Source organism: Zingiber officinale, chromosome 3A (genome assembly GCF_018446385.1).
Source record: "Zingiber officinale cultivar Zhangliang chromosome 3A, Zo_v1.1, whole genome shotgun sequence".
Classification (NCBI taxonomy): Eukaryota; Viridiplantae; Streptophyta; class Magnoliopsida; order Zingiberales; family Zingiberaceae; genus Zingiber; species Zingiber officinale.
In genome coordinates, this window is record NC_055990.1 from 133,537,856 (window position 1) to 133,556,021 (window position 18,166).

The 18,166-nt window shown below is 39.0% G+C and overlaps 1 pseudogene; it reads right to left on the minus strand.

Moving 5' to 3' along the window:
* Positions 1 to 6,096: 6,096 nt before the first annotated feature.
* LOC122054510 lies at positions 6,097 to 6,168 on the minus strand (annotated as a pseudogene).
* Between the last annotated feature and the right edge of the window lie 11,998 nt (positions 6,169 to 18,166).

The following is an 18,166-nucleotide window of genomic DNA, read 5'->3' on the forward strand; positions in this document are numbered from 1 at the left end:
AACATGGTTAAAAAGAAAAGTTTTCTTAAAATTTAAAATCCACCTTTTAATCAACAAATAAGGAAAGATTTCAAATTTTAAACTCTCTTTTAAACATGTAGATGATTTACAAATAAGGAAAGTTTTTACCAAAAATTAAAACCATCCTTTTAATCTACAAATAAGGAAAGAGATTAATCTCTTCTCTTAATCTTTTGTAGAAAGCTATAAAAGGAAATTTTTAATTTTTAAACTCTCTTTTTAAAAACATCCACATAAGAAATAATTTTAATAAAAATCTTTTTTAATATTCTAGTGGCCGGCCACCTAAGCTTGGGACCCAAGCTTTGGTCGGCCACCAACTTGGCTCAACCATTTGGTCTTGGCCGGCCCTAGCTTGGGTTCCAGGCTAGCTTGGCCGGCCCCATTGGATGGGTAAGAAGGTGGGTATGTAGTGGGTATAAATCTCTATATACAAGAGACTACAATAGGGACCGAAAGGAGGAATTGGTTTTGGTCTCCCGATAAAATTAAGCATCCCGTGTTCGCCCCGAACACACAACTTAATTTTATCAATAATAATTCATTCCACTAGAGAACTATTATTGAACTACCGCACCAATCCTAAATTACTTTTTGGGCTCCTTCTTATTATGAGTGTGTTAGTCTCCCTGTGTTTAAGATGTCGAATGTCCACTAATTAAGTGAGTTACTGACAACTCATTTAATTAATATCTTAGTCCAAGAGTAGTACCACTCAACTTCATCGTCATGTCAGATTAAGTCCACCTGCAGGGTTTAACATGACAATTCTTATGAGCTCCTCTTGGGGACATTATCAGCCTAGATTACTAGGACTCAGTTTCCTTCTATAATCAACAACACACACTATAAGTGATATCATTTCCCAACTTATCGGGCATATTGATTTATCGAACTAAATCTCACCCATTGATAAATTAAAGAAATAAATATCAAACATAGATGCTTGTTATTATATTAGGATTAAGAGCACACACTTCCATAATAATTGAGGTCTTTGTCCCTTTATAAAGTCAGTATAAAAGAGACGACCTCTAATGGTCCTACTCAATACACTCTAAGTGTACTAGTGTATTTATATAGTTAAGATAAACTAATACCTAATTACACTACGACCTTCCAATGGTTTGTTCCTTTCCATCTTGGTCGTGAGCTACTGTTTATAATTTATAATGTACTGATAACATGATCCTCTGTGTGTGACACCACACACCATGTTATCTACAATATAAATTAATTGAACAACTACATTTATCATAAATGTAGACATTTGACCAATGTGATTCTTATTTCTAGATAAATGTTTATACCGAAAGCTAGGCTTTTAGTATACATCCTAACAATTTCATCATAATTCTCAGATTCTCTATGTTGAAAATTGTTCTACATCTAAATCGAAAGGCAAGAAGAAGAAGAAGAAACAGGCTGTTTTAGCAAAGAAGGTGAAAAAACCTTAAGGTACAGGACAAAAAGCTGGAATGAAGAAGCCGAAGGGCAAGTGCTTTATCTGTAAGCAGTCAGGACATTGGAAGGCAGACTGTCCTCGTAGGAAAGAGAACAATAAAGGTATATCTCTAGTAGTTGAAACATGTTTAGCGGCGTTATCTACCAGCACCTGGTGTGTAGATACAGGAGCCACTGATCATGTCTGTAACTCTTTGCAGGGGTTCTAGGAAACCCGATGACTATTTGAAGGAGAAATAACTGTCTACATGAGCAATGCTACTAAGGTGGCGACTGTTGTAGTGGGAGACGTCTACTTATCTTTTGATAGGAATAGAAGTTTGGTTTTAAGAAATTGTCTTTATGTACCCAGTTTTAAAAAGATTTTAATTTCAGTTTCTAAATATATTTGGATGGATATTCTGTTTCTTTTAATAGCAATGTGGTTATAAAGAGAAATAGGGTTATTATCTGTTCAGGTACATTGGTTGGCAATTTATATACTTTAAATCTAATTTCTTTCACAAAGCAACAGATGAAAATTAATAACACATCTTATAATTCCAATAAGAGAAAGGAACCTTTGGAGATGAACCAAATATATCTTTGGCATCTAAGACTTGGTCATATTAACTTAAGTAGGATTCAAAGGCTTATAGCTGATGGACTCTTGGGTTCATTAGTGGTGTAAAACTTTCCAACCTGTGAATCTTGCTTGGAAGGTAAAATGAGCAAGAGACCTTTTAAGGCCAAGGGGTATAGAGCCAAAGATGTGTTAGAACTAGTTCATTTTGATTTGTGTGGTCCTATGTCTATCCAGGCAAAAGATGGTTTCGAATACTTTGTCTCTTTTATAGACGATTATTCGAGATACGGATATATTTACTTGATGCACCGCAAGTCTGAGTGCTTTGATAAGTTCAAAGAGTACAAGGCTGATATGGAGAAACATCTTGGTAAAAGTATCAAGACACTACGGTCTGATCGTGGTGGCGAATACCTCTTAGGAGAGTTTAGGAATTACTTATCAGAAGCTGGGATTCAATCCCAATTATCCGCACCTGGTACACCCCAACAGAATGATGTGGTAGAACGAAGGAATATGACTCTTATGGAGATGGTTAGATCGATGATGAGTTATTCAGAATTACCAAATTCATTTTGGGATACGCTCTGGAAACGACAATGCACATTCTGAACTTGGTACCTTCTAAATCAGTACCCTCTACTCTCATAGAATTGTGAAATGGGCGAAAGCCTAGTCTGAGACATATTCAGATTTGTGGTAGTCCAACACATGTGCTGAAAGCAGATGCTGATAAGTTGAAATCTCGTACAGAAGTTCGTGTATTTGTGGGGTATCCTAGAGGAACGAAAGGTGGTTTATTTTATAGTCTAAAAGATCAGAAGGTCATTGTTATCAACAATGCCCAGTTTTTAGAAGAAAACTATATAATGGACCACAAGCCCAAAAGTAAAATTATTCTAGAAGAAATAAGAGAGGGCACGTCTACTTTAGTACCAATAGTACAAGATGAAGTACCACAAGAAACTGCAACACGTGTTACAAATGATGCACAGTTATAGACAGTGCCTCGTCATAGTGGGAGGGTTGTTAGGCAACCTGAGAGATTCATGTTTTTGGGAGAATCTTTGGACTTGATCTTGGGTAAACATGAACCTGATCCTCGGACGTATGATGAAGCACTCCAAGATAAAGATGCAGTATCTTGGCAAAAGGCGATGAATTCTGAAATAAAATCTATGTATTCTAATAAGGTCTGGGAGCTTGTAGAATCACCAAATGGTATAAAAGTCGTTGGATGCAAGTGGATCTACAAAAGGAAAATAGGGATAGACAGGAAGGTAGAAACCTTCAAAGCAAGGCTTGTTGCGAAAGGGTATACTCAGAAAGAGGGAATCAATTATGAGGAAACCTTTTCACCGGTAGCTATGCTTAAGTCTATCCAGATACTTTTATCCATTGCCGCTCATATGGATTATGAGGTTTGGCAAATGGATGTCAAGACAGCTTTCCTTAACGGAAGTCTTGAAGAGAACATCCATATGAAGCAACCAGAGGGGTTCATTGAAAAAGGCAAATACCATCTAGTGTGCAAGCTCAATCGGTCCATTTATGGACTGAAGCAAGCTTCAAGATCTTGGAACATCTGGTTTAATGAAGTAATCCAGTCAAATGGATTTATTCTTGGACTAAGACATTAATTAAAATGAGTTGTCAGTAACTCAATTAATTAGTGGACATCCGATATCTTAAACACAAGGAGATTAACACACTCATGATAAGAAGGAGGCCATAATATAATTTGGGATTGGTGCGGTAGTGCAACAATAACTCTCTAGTGGAATGAGTTATTATTGATGAACTTGAGTTGTGTGTTCGGAGCGAACACGGGATACTCGAGCTTGTCATCAGGCTAAAACCAATTTCTCCTCTAGGTCCCTGTCATAGCCTCATTAATGCCTCATATCCACTCATAAAAATCCCATCTTGGTGTCCAAGAGGGGGCCGACCCATGGCTTGGTGACCAAGCCATGGGGCCGACCACTTCCTCCTCAAAGGTGTCATCCTCTTGCTTGGTGCCCAAGCAAGAAGGGGCTGACCACATAATTCAAAGTATAAGGGGTGTTTTGAATTTTTAAAATCTTCTCTTTGTAGATATCTACAAGTTTTAAAAGAGATTTTAAAATTATAAAACTTTCCTTATTTGAATTAGGCCACATGGTTTAAAAGGAAATTTTTAAGAGTTTTAAAATGTTCCTTTTTTATAACCATCCACATGGTTTTTAAAAAGAGAGTTTTAAATTTAAAACTTTCCTTTTTTGTAACCATATTAAAAAAGGAAATTTTAAAAGAGAAGATTTAAATCTTAAAACTTGTTTTAAAATTTTCCTTTTTTAAAACATCCACATTAGGAAATTAAAAGAGAGCTTGCAAAATTTTATAAGAGCTTTCCTTCTTTGCTTATAAAATTTTTACAAGATATATTTCTTCTTTTAAGGGTCAGCCACCCTTGCTTGGTGCCCAAGCAAGGGGCCAGCCATTCAATCAATTAAGAGGAGAAAAAGGAATTAAAAAGGAGGAAAGGAAAACAAGAGGAAGATTTTAAGTTTTTGTAAAAATCTTTCCTTATTTACCTTGGGCAAGTATTATAAAAGAAGGGGAGGAGTGGTCTCATGAGATATCAATTCTTATTCTCTTGCTTGTACTCTCTCTTGTGGTCGGCCCTCTCCCCTTTCCTTTCCCCTTGCTCTCTTTTGTTCCTTGGTGGTGGTTGTGGTTGAAATTTAGAGAAGGAGGAGGAGCTTTTGGGTGGTGTTCGTCTTGGAGGTTCGTCGCTCACACGACGTCCAAGAGGAGGCGAGGAATATGGCAGAAGATCAAGAGATCGTTGCATACAAAGAAAGGTATAACTAGTAATTATTTTCCGTATCATGCTAGTTTTTCTTTATATAAATTCCAAACACAAGAGGCATATGATTCTAGAGTTTCGAATTTGTGATTCGATTATTCTTTTTTGTTAAACTTAGAGTTATATAAGGAAATTAAATATTAGATTTCCTTAAAAGGCTTTGTCTAGGCGGTGGTGGATGATCCCATACCCAAGAAAGACTAGACTAGCCTCACCATGTAGTCCTGGAAGCCAATTTTGGAAATTAATATTTAATTGAATTTATAACATAGGTAGATTTGGATTAATAATGTTAAGCATCGTTTACGATCCAAATCTAAACCATTAAGAATAGATAAGTTAAATTTAGAATCAATAATGTTAAGTTCCGTTTGCTATTCCTAATTTAATTTCTAAAGAATACAATGTGTTGTTTAGGAAAGGTTCGACACTTGTATAGAATTTTTGTACAATGAAACCGGTACGATCTTCCTAGGACCAACCAACACATACTAGATTAGACTAGTATTTTTCCTTTTCCTTTATTTTTCCTTTGTTTTCTTTTCCTTTATTTTACATTTAGAGATAAATAATTTTATTCTTGTTTTTCTTTACTTTCTGCATTTTTATTAAAAACACAAAAAATAATATTATTTCATCTTTTCTTCTTTACTATAGTTCATATTTTATTTTTGCACGCGAAGAGCTAATCTTTCAGGACAACTTTTATCGTTTGATCCAGAGATTGATAGGACTTTCCTGAGGAGAAGAAACCTACAGAAGACATTTCAAGCAGCACAAGAATCTTCAGAGATGGCTGATAAATTGTTGAAGGATTATGCAGCACCTTATACATGAGGGGTTCAGTCTAGCATCACTTGACTGCCAATCGAAGCTAACAGCTTTGAAATCAAGCCTACAGTAATTCACATGGTTCAGCAGAATCAATTTGGAGGAGGACCGCACGATGATCCAAACCACCACTTAGAGCTTTTCTACGAGATCTGCGCACCATGAAAGTGAACGGAGTCCCTCCAGAATCAGTAAGGTTATTGCTCTTCGGATTCTCCCTGAAAGATAGAGCCAAGCAGTGGCTAAATTCACTTCCAGCGAATAACATTACATCTTGGGAGCAGTGTGAGCAGAAATTCCTGGATAAATTCTATCCACCAAGAAAAACTGCTCATATGATGAATCTGATTGCAAGTTTCAAACAGGTAGACTCAGAATCATTATTTAAAGCCTGGGACAGATTCAAAAGTATGTTGAGACAGTGTCCTCACCATGGCCTTGAGAAATGGTTGGTTCTACACACCTTCTACAATGGAATCAACTATTACACGAAGGTATCCCTCGATTCTACAGCAGGAGGATCACTGATGAACAAGAGCCTTGATGAAGCTGAAGAGATCATAGAGAATGTGGCACAGAATCACCATCAGTGGGCATTAGAAAGATCTGGTGGTTCTTTCTCAGGGAATCCAATAAAAGCATCAGGGAAATTCGACATAGATGCAGTCACTCTCATGTTTGCAAAGCTAGATGCTCTGACCAAGAAGTTTGAGGCCATGGGGAATAATAACAACACGGCTAATGCGATAGTTTATGTTTATGAAACTTGTGGAAGTACGGATCATGCTCAAGATACTTGCCCCGTGGGGCCAATACAAGCACAGATAAACCAACTTGAGCAGTGTGATGCGATAGTCAGCTACAACCAAAGGCAAAACAATTTGTACTCCAACACATATAATCCAGGTTGGAGGAATCGCCCAAACTTCTCATACCGAAACAATCAGGATCAAGGGCCAGCAAAACAGAGCTACCAACCTGGACAACAGAGCTACTCATCTTGACAATAGACTTTTCAACAGCAACCTTTACAATTGTCCAGGATTGAAAAGATGCTTGAAGAAGCTCTGTCAGAGCAAAAAGAGATGAAGAATGAGATCAAGTTGTTAACCCAAAGAATGAAAAATTCTGAGAAACATCAAAAGATGCAAGACAACCAGATAGACCAGATAGCCCAATCCATCTCAAGAGCACAGTGAACATTTCCAAGGAAGCTAGATATAAACCTAGTGGAACATTACAACCGCATTGAGCTAAGGAGCGTATGTACTGTGGGAGACCCCCAAATCATTACTCAGAAGGAACCTGACTTAGAGAAAGAGCCCTCTCCCCTAATGCCCAATCAGACTCAAATCAGGGATGGAGAGGAGGTTACTAAGAAAGGTGAAGGAACTCTTCAAGTTCCCCCACAGAGTCAGACGATTCCTTTCCCTCAGAAACTGATAACCTCCTAGAAGGATGAAGGGTTCAACTGATTCCTAAAGAAGATCAAGGAAATTTATGTAGAAGTACCACTGATAGATGCACTGTACCAAATGGCGAAGTTCACAAAGTTCTTGAAGGGTATTTTATCTAACAGAAGACAGAAGGGCAACTTCGAGACCGTAACATTAACAGAGAATTACAACGCTCTACTTATGGAAAATACTCCACCAAAACTTCATGATCTAGGAAGTTTCTCCATACCATGTAAAATTGGTTCTGAACTCATACCGAGAGCTTTCTGTGACTTGGGGGCCAACGTTAGCCTATTTCCGTACTCTTTATGTAAGAAGCTGGGCCTCCAGAACATTAAACTAACTACTATGACACTGCAATTAGCTGATCATTCATGTAGATACCCAATGAGAATAGTGGAAGACGTGCCAGTAGAAGTGGGTGGATGTATCGTTCCCACAGATTTCATTATCTTAGATATTGGAGGAAGATCCCAAGATACCGATCATCCTTGGAAGACCATTCCTTGCCACAGCTGAAGCCATCATTGATGTAAAAAGTCACAGGTTATCCTTGGAGATCGACAAAGAAAAGATCGAATTTGATTTTTCTGATTCTTCCATCTGCAATCCCTCTTCTCAGGGAAATTCTAGCAAGATCAACATACACAAAGTCGAGGAGTGCAGTTTCCATGAGAGTTCCCCTCCATCGAGCAATAAGAAATACATTTGTCCTGCACAAGCGAAACTAAAGGCGCAGACTGGAGCATTAACCCTAGGAGGAGAGCCATGCTTCCATGGGTTTGTTGGGTTTTTCGGGCCGTGAAAACCGCTTTTCGCGTCGCGGAAACCCCGAATCACCCAAAGCCGTAGATCCGTGCAAGGAAAACCGAACGAAAATTACGAGTACGAGTTTTTTAAATATCTAGATCTACTCCTAGATCTATGTGTTAAGAAGTATACCTTGAAGCGTGCCCTTTCGCATTCCCGCTCGTCCAAGGAATTGCCGGATCTCTAGACCGTCAAGCGTCGGTCCTCTAGAAGTATCCACACGGACACGTAGGTGGAGAAAACCTCACACAAAGGTGTGCTAGCACCTTGGTAAGATTCGGCCAAGCAAGGAGGAGAGGGAGAGGGAGAGCTTGAGAGGAAGAAGATGGAATAATCACTTGAATGAGCAAATTGAATTCCCATTCAAAACCAAAAGTGGCCGGCCACTTCCCTTAGTGTAACCCCCCATTAAATGCAATTAATGTGAAGTTATTAAGAGAATGACTTTGTAACTTCCATGAGGTGGCACCCATGATGATGTGGAGTAACATCATTGGTCCACTTCAATGCCAACTCACCAATGAGGTGGCATAAAGTCAAGTCAAACTTGACTTTTAATCTTCCTCTCAAGTCAAGTCAAACTTGACCAAATCTCTTCCATGGTTGATCTAATCTAACCATTTGATTCAAGCCAACTTAATATAATGAATCTAATTTATTAAATTAAGTTGATTTAATGAGTCATCATCTAAATTAGACTCATTGAATACATGAATCAACTTGAGTCCAACTCAAGTTAGCCCAATTAGGATTACTCTTAATCCAATTTGATTCATCAAATGAATCTAATCCTTTTTGGTTCATCATATGAACCTAATCTCCATCTAATTGTCCTTAGTGTGTGACCCTATAGGTTCTTGTAACGTTGGCAATGCCCTAAACCCATTTAGGAGCATAAGTAATGAGCGGTATCTAGCAACACATCATTACTACCCAAGTTACAAGAATGTCGAGATCCGACATCACCTTGTGACTACTAATTGTGACTCTTCACAATATATGACATTGTCCTTCTATCCTAGACATCTAGATTGATCAATATGAGGCATAGACCTTATCATTCTCTAATCAATCTAAATCTTGAACTCCAAGTAGACTCACTCGATCAAATGAGCTCAACATCTCATGTTGACTCATTTGGGCATGGCCATGCACTCAGTGGTCTCACTCTATCAAGAATATTGATGTCGCTCCCGTCATATGGGAGGGATAGATCCCATCTACATCACTCACATCCCTCTGCATAATTTGTTACATACCCGGTAATCGCCTTTATAGTCCACCCAGTTACGGGTGACGTTTAACAAAACCAAAGTACATAACTCCTTATGTAGGGATCCATGGTGACCTCAGGTCCAAGGACTAATAGTCATACTAATAGCCACATGAGAAAGTATATGACACTCATATAACGATCCATGATACTTTCTCATGGCGGGTCATTCAGTATACATTCTCCAATGCATACCCATGTGTCAACTTGATATCTCCATATCCATGACTTGTGAGATCAAGTCATCGAGTTGACCTACATGCTAGTCTTATTGCATTAACATTGTCCCTGAATGTTAATACTCGACTAGGAATGATTTAGAGTAGTATTCCCTATATCATCTCACTATCGGTTCAACTAACCGATTGATATAGGTGAGAACCATCTACTCAAGGACATTATTATACTTAATTTATTTGGCACAAATACAAGTAAGTATAATAACCAAAATCCAAATGCCTTTATTTAAATATACAAGAATATGATACAATGAGTCCATACAATCATCAAATGATTGGCTCTAGGGCTCTAACTAACATGGTTTAGTCCACATTAGCTGAAACGGGGTCGAGCTAAAGACCTAAAACAAGCGCTTCTTGGGAGGCAACCCAAGGGTTTTTTCATTCTAGTTCGTTGTTCTAGTTTTAGTAAGTTTAGTTGAGTATTTTCATTATTTCTTTATTTTTGGGTATTCATTTTCAGGATGTGCAGAGCCTCCATGAGCTGGTCGTGAGCATTTCATGGGTGTGGAGGCGTCAGAGGAACCGAAAGAGCGAAAGGCGAGTCACCGTGAGCCTAAAGGAGTCGGCCGTGTGATTCCACACAACCGTGTGAAGCCAGCAGAAGAATGAAGGCCATGGGTCGTGCAACCATGCATGACCATGTGGCCTATGCAGAGAGAAGAAGGACACAGGTCGTGCCAATCGGCACGGCCATATGAGACTGTCAGAGAAGGAGGTGAATCAGGCCGTGTCAATTGGCACGACCATGAGACATGACCAGAGAAGAGGGAGGACTGGATCATGCCAATTGGCACGGCCGTGCGACCTTGGCCGAGGGGAGAAAAGAGGAGGTCATGACAATCGGCATGGCTGTACAGAGCCACACCTAACCTAGGCGTGTCTATAAGACACGGTCATGCCCCTGCCCGTATGCGCGGCCCACTTCTCCAAAAAATCCTATTTTCAACTCCTCTCCCAAAATCCTTCTCCTCCCTACTACACCTCATCAAACCCTAATTTTCCACCTCTAGAGCTCTTTTTTGCTTAGATCTACATCTAGATCTAACACTTCTTCTAGTCGCAAATCCAAAAAGAGAGAAGAAACTTCCCTATTTTTTTCCTTCCTTCTCCTCCTCTTCCATCCTCAAGACCAATCTCCACAAGAAATTCCTCAAAACCTTGCACCATGTCACAGATCTTGAAGAGACTTCGTCGAGGAAGCGGTGGATCTGGTGAAGGAGATGCACTGGGAGGTGGCAAAGGCAAAGGGAAGGCTTCTTCTTCAAAAGGCAAAGGAAAAAGGGTGGCACGCGACGAAAGTAACGAAAACGAGTTCAATATTATTTTTAGAAATCATGAACAAAAAGCTAGATATGATATCCTTGTCGCTAGGAAAATTACATGCACTAAATATATGGATCCCATTACTATGGACATGCTAGGAATTAGGGATGATATAGATTGGATGATAAGTTCTTTAGATTGGAATGATATTATGTACGCTCATGTACCGACTTACCCCCGCCTAGTCCTTGAATTTTTGAGCTCGACTGATTTTAAATTTTCTTTCGAGGATGACTACGTAGGGGTCATAACTTTTAGGATGATGAATAAAGAAGTTCAGTGGACTTTTAGTGATTTCAATAATTGTTTTAGTTTACCCATTGGTGGTGCCCGTGGATTTGATGATGAAATAAGATGGAATGAATTTTGGACGTCGATAACCGGATCAAAAGACCCTTATGAACCCTCTAGAGCCAAGGCATCCCGCATGCAAAACCCAACCTTTAGATACTTTCACCGAGTGATGAGCAAAATGATCTTTGGTCGAGGAGAGAGTGATGGGGTGGTTAGAAAGATAGAACTCTATTCTCTTTGGGTGATGTTGAATAAAGTTGATTTTGATTCGGATTTCATTTTTTGCAAACTTTGTTGAGGGCGGCTAAGGCATCTTCGGGGATGATAGTGTTTGGTGGATTGATCACTCAAGTAGCATTCAATCTGGGTTGTGAGCTTGATGGATTAGAGCTGATCCATGGTAATAACAAGATTGATATCGATTCTTGTCTTGCTATGACGATGATATGTCGGGATGAGAATGAGTTTACTTTCCCTAGGACCAATGATTTTCCATTACTCCTTCCTTACCCCGAGCGCACTTCAGTTCACGACCCTGTGAATTGGGTGATCACTGATTTACACCCCGAGACTGTACCCTCCATTATAGAAGAAACAGAGTACCACCAAGAGCCCTTGTCATCAGAATTTCCGCAACCTTCTGGACATCCAGAACCTCTTAGGCACTCTTTTGCATATGACATGGGATCCTCTAGGTTTGATTTTTCTGACTTCCGTGCCTCTTTAGATTCCCTTCATGAGAAGCAAAATACCCAACAACGATTGTTGGATGGTCGCTTCAAGTTATTTGACAACCAGTTTAGGGAGGTACAGGATTATTTTCAGTTCACTAGGGACTTCTATAGTCAGGTGACAAGGTTTGTTCAGGACTATGACGTTGGCCAGGAAAGAATGAGAAATTTTATGGATGATATGGATATCACTAGACAACAAGTAGATGCCCTTTATTAATATCATCAACACCTTGGTCATCTTCCTGGTATGCCTAGATTTCCCCCTGACACACATCGGGGACCCCCTTATCCCCCACCCCCACCACCATATTGATTTCATCAGAACGATGAAAAGTCTAAGTCGGGGGAGGGTGTTGTGTCTATCTGCACAACCTGAGTCGAGTCGAGTTTTCTTTTCATTTTGTATTTTTTTTTGCTTTGCATATTTTATTTTTAGTCTGTTTTGTTTATTTGCATTTTTCTAGTTTCATGTTTTTATTCGCATCTCATTTACACTTTGCTTTGTTTATTTGAGAACATCAAACCTTCTACTTTTTCTGCTACTTATCCTATAGAAAAATGACTAGCATTTTCATAGTTTATGTGAGTCAAGATAGTGTGAGTATGTTTGGTGTATCTCCTTTCTCTATCTCTAGTAGCATGAAATAAGCTAAGTATTGTACGGAGTTTGGTATAAGTTTTGGCCTAACCTTAAGAATCTTATTTACACTACACTTAAGTACTTAAGCTTGAAAAGTAGAAATACTTTTGGAATAGTTATGATTCATCCCAATTTTTAGTACTTTTGTTCCCATGGTGATTTCTTATTTACATTTTGGTTACTGGATGACCTCGGATGATGGAAGCTCATTTGGAAAAATCTAGATCTCAACATATGCATCCCGCATGTGTGATCAGTGCTACACTATAGCACCACAGAAAAATAAAAAAATAAAAAAATAAAAAATAAAAATAAATAAATAAGGCATAATCCCTTTGAGACCGAGTTAGGTTACTGGGAAAATGAATGTTATGTTTCTCTTGATTCCGAGAAATATCCTTTGAGACCTTGTGTAACTTAAGAAAAATGAACCAAGTGTGTGGCAGGTAAGTGCCATCACCGGGAACATTAGGAACTCAATTGTATGGCGACTTAACTAGGATAAAGATTTGAAACTTGAAGAGTTTGAGCTACTTATTGCACCGAGCACAAAGGACTTATGCTTAGGCCATACTTAGGTAACTCCACAATCATGTTTATCAATGAAACTAGTTGATAGAATTAGGCGAATGCACTAGGGATTATGAAACTCTATCATGCGCTCATGAACATAGTTTGTAGCATTTTGCTTGAGGACAAGAAAAGGTTCAAGTCTGGGAGTGTGATGTGCGAAAATATTATTATAGTTTATGAATATTTTTATGGACATTCACTTGCTTTATATGTACATATTCTTTGTATGATCGCCTCTTTTATCATGTACTCATCATATATACTCTTTTGTATAGATATTTGCTCTTTGTTTGTTTTTGTGTTGATAGGGACAACTTTCAGAGCGAAAATAGCATTTGTCGACGCATCGGAGCGAGCCAGAGAACATGGCCGTGCAAACCTTGCACGACCGTGTGGCCAAACAGAAGAGGAGAAGTGAACGGTTATGCAACCCTTGCACGACCGTACGGCCAACCCAGAGGCAGATCAGAGCACGGTCGTGCATCCTTGCACGACCATGCCCCCCATGACTGAGACCAAGCAGCACACGACTGTGTCCCCAGAGCCGAGTCCCAGCATCACATGGTCGTGCCTATTGGCACGACCGTACAGTGCACCCAGAGCCAAGAAAGGGCACGGTCATGCCATCCTTGCACGGTCGTGCCGCCGCGCCGCGTCCTAGCCTATAAAAAGGGTTTTAACCCTTTTTCCGAGGAGGGGAGAGCCGGGAGGTGAGTCGCCAATAGGAGAATCACTCTAGTGTCATTCCACGCCATCCAGAGAATCGATCCAACGATCTTTCATCACCACATCAACTCCAGAAGCAAAGGATTGGATCCGAAGATCACTCGTTGTCGTTGGATAAGCATATTTCTTCCTTCTCTCTTTGTGTTGAGAATTTGTATGTTTATATACATCATGTCTTTGGGTTTTTCTCCGACATCTATGGAGTAGAGTCCTTGTTCTAGGATGAGGGAGTAATTATAGATTGGTTTTGATGTAAGACTCATACTATGCTTATATTCATTGGATGATTTCGCTTGTTTTGTGTCGTCTTCTCGATCTCTTTGTCGTGTTGATTGATTGTGTAAGAATTACCAACCTCATAGAGGGAATACCTTAGACCGTACATGTAACACCCACGAATTTTTATAAGTACATGAGAAATTATTTCAACTAGAACTTAGGAATAAAAAAAAAAAGAATAAGAGAAGGAGAGAAGATAAAAAAAAAAGATGTATAATAATATGGTAAGAGGAGAAGGTCAAGGATTGAACCTTGAACCTCCCACAAACAATGGAGAAATATTTATGGCATGATCACCACTAGGATAGAGAGTAACATATGGATAGGAAGAGATAAAAATGTTAGTTAAAGGAGAGAAAAAGAAAATAAAGCAAGAAGCAAAAGAAAACCAAATTTGCTTACCTCTCCTTCCTCTTGGTTAAGAGAAGGAACAAGAAGAAGGCAAGTTGCCTTCCTCACTTCTCCCTCTTCTCATTCTCGTGGGAACCAAGGGAAGAGGCATGGGAGAGTTAAGAAAGGGAATAAATGAAGGCATAAATTCCCCTCATGATGAATAAATAGAAAAATGAGAAAGTAAATCTCTCATTTTCTCCTTCTTCCTCCTCCTTCCTCCTTTTCTCTTCTTCACTGAGACTAAGAGGTCTTCCCTCTCCTTGATCCGAACACTAAGTCAAGTTTCTTCTCCAAGGAAACTAATTTTCGAGAAGAAATCTTCAGGTTCTAGCCCTTCCAAGCAAAGGAAACCAAAGGAGACACAAGAAGAGGAAGCTCCTTCATTTCTTAGCTCCTAGGATATTCTTCTCCTTAAGAAAAACCACAAGCGAAAGGATGTAAGTTCCCCTCACCTGTGGTACAATAGCTATACGATTGTCATGTAAATATATTGCTAGAAAAACCTATGTTTGTTTCATGAGGGTTTCGGCCAAAACAAAAAAAATAAGAAAGGTTTTAAGAACTTGAAAACCAACTAGGTATATTCATGATGTTTCCTATGATATGTATCTGATGGTAAGGGGGTTAAACTAATATTTTCATGCTAGAATGTTTGGTTAGAACATAAGTTTATGGGCTTAGACTTTCGGCCAAGAAAGAACAAAAGAACTAGAAGAACTCTAGACCTAAAACAAAGCAAGCTCTCTTGTCCTTATGATATGTACCTTATGGTAGATGGTGTTGTTAATGTTTTTCCCACTTGTATGTTAATTTAAACTTGATTCCATCTTCATAAACTTTCGTCTATGATAGAGTTGAGGGCCTAGAAGGGCTTTAAACCTAAAATTTAGCATGCTATGATTTTCATAAAACAAGATATGAAGCTAAAATGACATGTCATGATCTTAGGTTAAATTGAACTATATTTTTTTTATGCATATGATGATTCGGCCATATTGAGACTTGAACCCTAGGAAAGTTTAAATCAAGCCTAAGATACTTATGATCTTCTTGATCAAAAGATATGAAGTAAACTAATGTTCTTATGTTGCTTGAAACTTGAATTCTTGTTCTACAACTTTCGGCCACACTTGTTTCTTTGACCTAGGATGCTCAAATTCTAAACTAAGTGGTCCATGTTATTCTATGAAATGAATGCTAGGAAAATTCTTATGGTCTTCATGCTATTATGCCATTAGAAACCCAATTCCCATGCTTAACAAGATTCGGCCACATTATGTTAAAAAGCTTGAGAAGCTTGAAACTTAGACTAAAAGTACTTATGGTGCTTCTCATGATATGTATTGGGATATTGGTATGAACTTCAACATTTTTATGTTACTTGTAACCTAGAAACATGTTGCTAGGGTTTCGGCCATGTTGGGGTTAAAGGCTTAGAGAACTTAGAACCTAAATCAAACATGCTCAAGTTGTTTCTTATGAAATGTGATGTGACAATTGTTAGGGTTTTCATGCTGGTATGATGTTTATAACCCAAAATAAAGGCTTAATGGGTTTCGGCCATGCTATGAAAAGGAAACTAGAAAGCTTGGAACCTATACCAAACATGCTTAAGATGTTCCTTATGTTCTAAGAAATGTTAAATGTTTAGGGTTCACACGCTCTTTTGTTGCTTGCTAACCTAAGCCATCTCTACATGTTTCGGCCACCACTTGTTACTAGGGTTAGAGATCTAATTAGGTTCTCCCATGAACTTCACATGCAATGCTTTATGATATGTTAAGAGTATGACATGCTGTGATGTTTATTTTTGTATGTTAGGTCCAATTTCATGATATGCTATGTACTTAAGATCATGATATGCTGTGTGCTAAATTTCATGATATGCTATGTGCTTACTTTCATGATATGCTGTGTGCTAAATTTCATGATATGCTATGGGCTTATTTTCATGATATGCTGTGTGCTAAATTTCATGATATGCTATGTGCTTACTTTCATAATATGCTGTGTGCTAAATTTCATGATATGCTATGGGCTTATTTTCATGATATGCTGTGTGCTCAATTTCATGATATGCTATGTGCTTAACTTCATGATATGTTGTGTGCTCAAATTCATGATATACTATGTGCCTAAACTCATGATATGCTATGTGCTCAAATTCATGATATGTTGTGTGCTTAAACTCATGATAGGTTGTATGCTTAATTATGCATGTGTTCATGATATGCTGTGTGCTCAAAATCATGATATGCTGTGTGCTCAAATATACATGCTTTAAGCTATGCCTAAAAGAGTTGCTTCGCTATAAGTGGGATCAAGAGCACTCTTCATGACATGAATAGGACAAGAGTGATATGGACTATGTAGATATGACATGCTATTTTACTTTTAAGGCTTGTACCAAGAGTGGGCTCCATAAGCGCCCCGGGGTCGATGGACTAAGAAACGGGCCTCGTTAGGGATGAGCTCCTAAGTGCCCCTAGGTCGATGGACTAAGAAACGGGGCTAGTATGTGTATGCCTTGTAGGGTTCAAGATTTGCTACCTTGGACCTACTAGGACGCGCGCATTTATGTACGTGGTACAAGCCGGGATCCCTTCTTATGTTGAGATTATGTTTAAGTATCTATGCTATACGTTTTAAAAAGACATGATGCATATGTTTCATGATGTATGTTTAAGAGTTCACCCTGCATATACCTTAGGAATATGCCATGATAATTATGATGATCATGTTTATGATATGTCATGCTACCTTGTGTTTATGCCATGATTATGCCATGATATCTATGATGATGATTATGACATGTATGATGATCATGTATGTTATGCCATGATACCTTGTGTAACGACCCAACTCCTGGGTGCTAAGCTGTGAGCTGGACGCGCTACATTAACTACTAAAGCTACTGTGCTGTACTGTGCAGAAACTGGGTAAAATAAAATTTCACTAACTGACTCTATTAAACTGACAACTGGTACACCCATGCTGTTATAAGGAAGGTTCAAGACCTTTCCGGTTGGGGTATATGTGCTAAGGAGGATACTTGACCTCCCATCTGAGCTAGAACTCAAAGCTAACTTCCCAGCTAGCTGCTGTTCGATCCACGGATCGATCAAACTTGCCGCGATTCTGTGCCCTGCTGGATCGGTCTGCGGACCGATCCAGCAGAGGCTGGATCGGTCGGCAAGACCGATCCAGGTGTGTCTGGATCGGTCTGCAGACCGATCCAGGCACCTGGAGACGCTGGGATGCCTTCTGTTCGATGCTGGGTCGGTCGGCTGACCGATCCAAGGGGATACAGTAGGCTACTGTATCCATCTGGATCGGTCGGCTGACCGATCCAGGAAGAAGAATGGCATTGGATCGGTCTGATGACCGATCCAGGTTCTGATAGTCTGAAACGAAATCAGAATTTCTGATTTCCAGCACTTATTCGTGCCAAAAATCACATACACAAGCTCTAGATACATGAAAAACACTCTAGCATGTAAATACTAACATTCTAAACATGATAAACTAAACAAGGCATAGTTTACTAAGCTATAACACCTAGTAACAAGACTAAGTCATAAAACTAGATATGTTAAGTACTAAAATTGAAATAAAAGCGTGTAGATCCCAAGGATCTTTATTCCAGACCTCTTGCACACACACATCATCGTAGCATCGCCCTCCAGCCTCCTC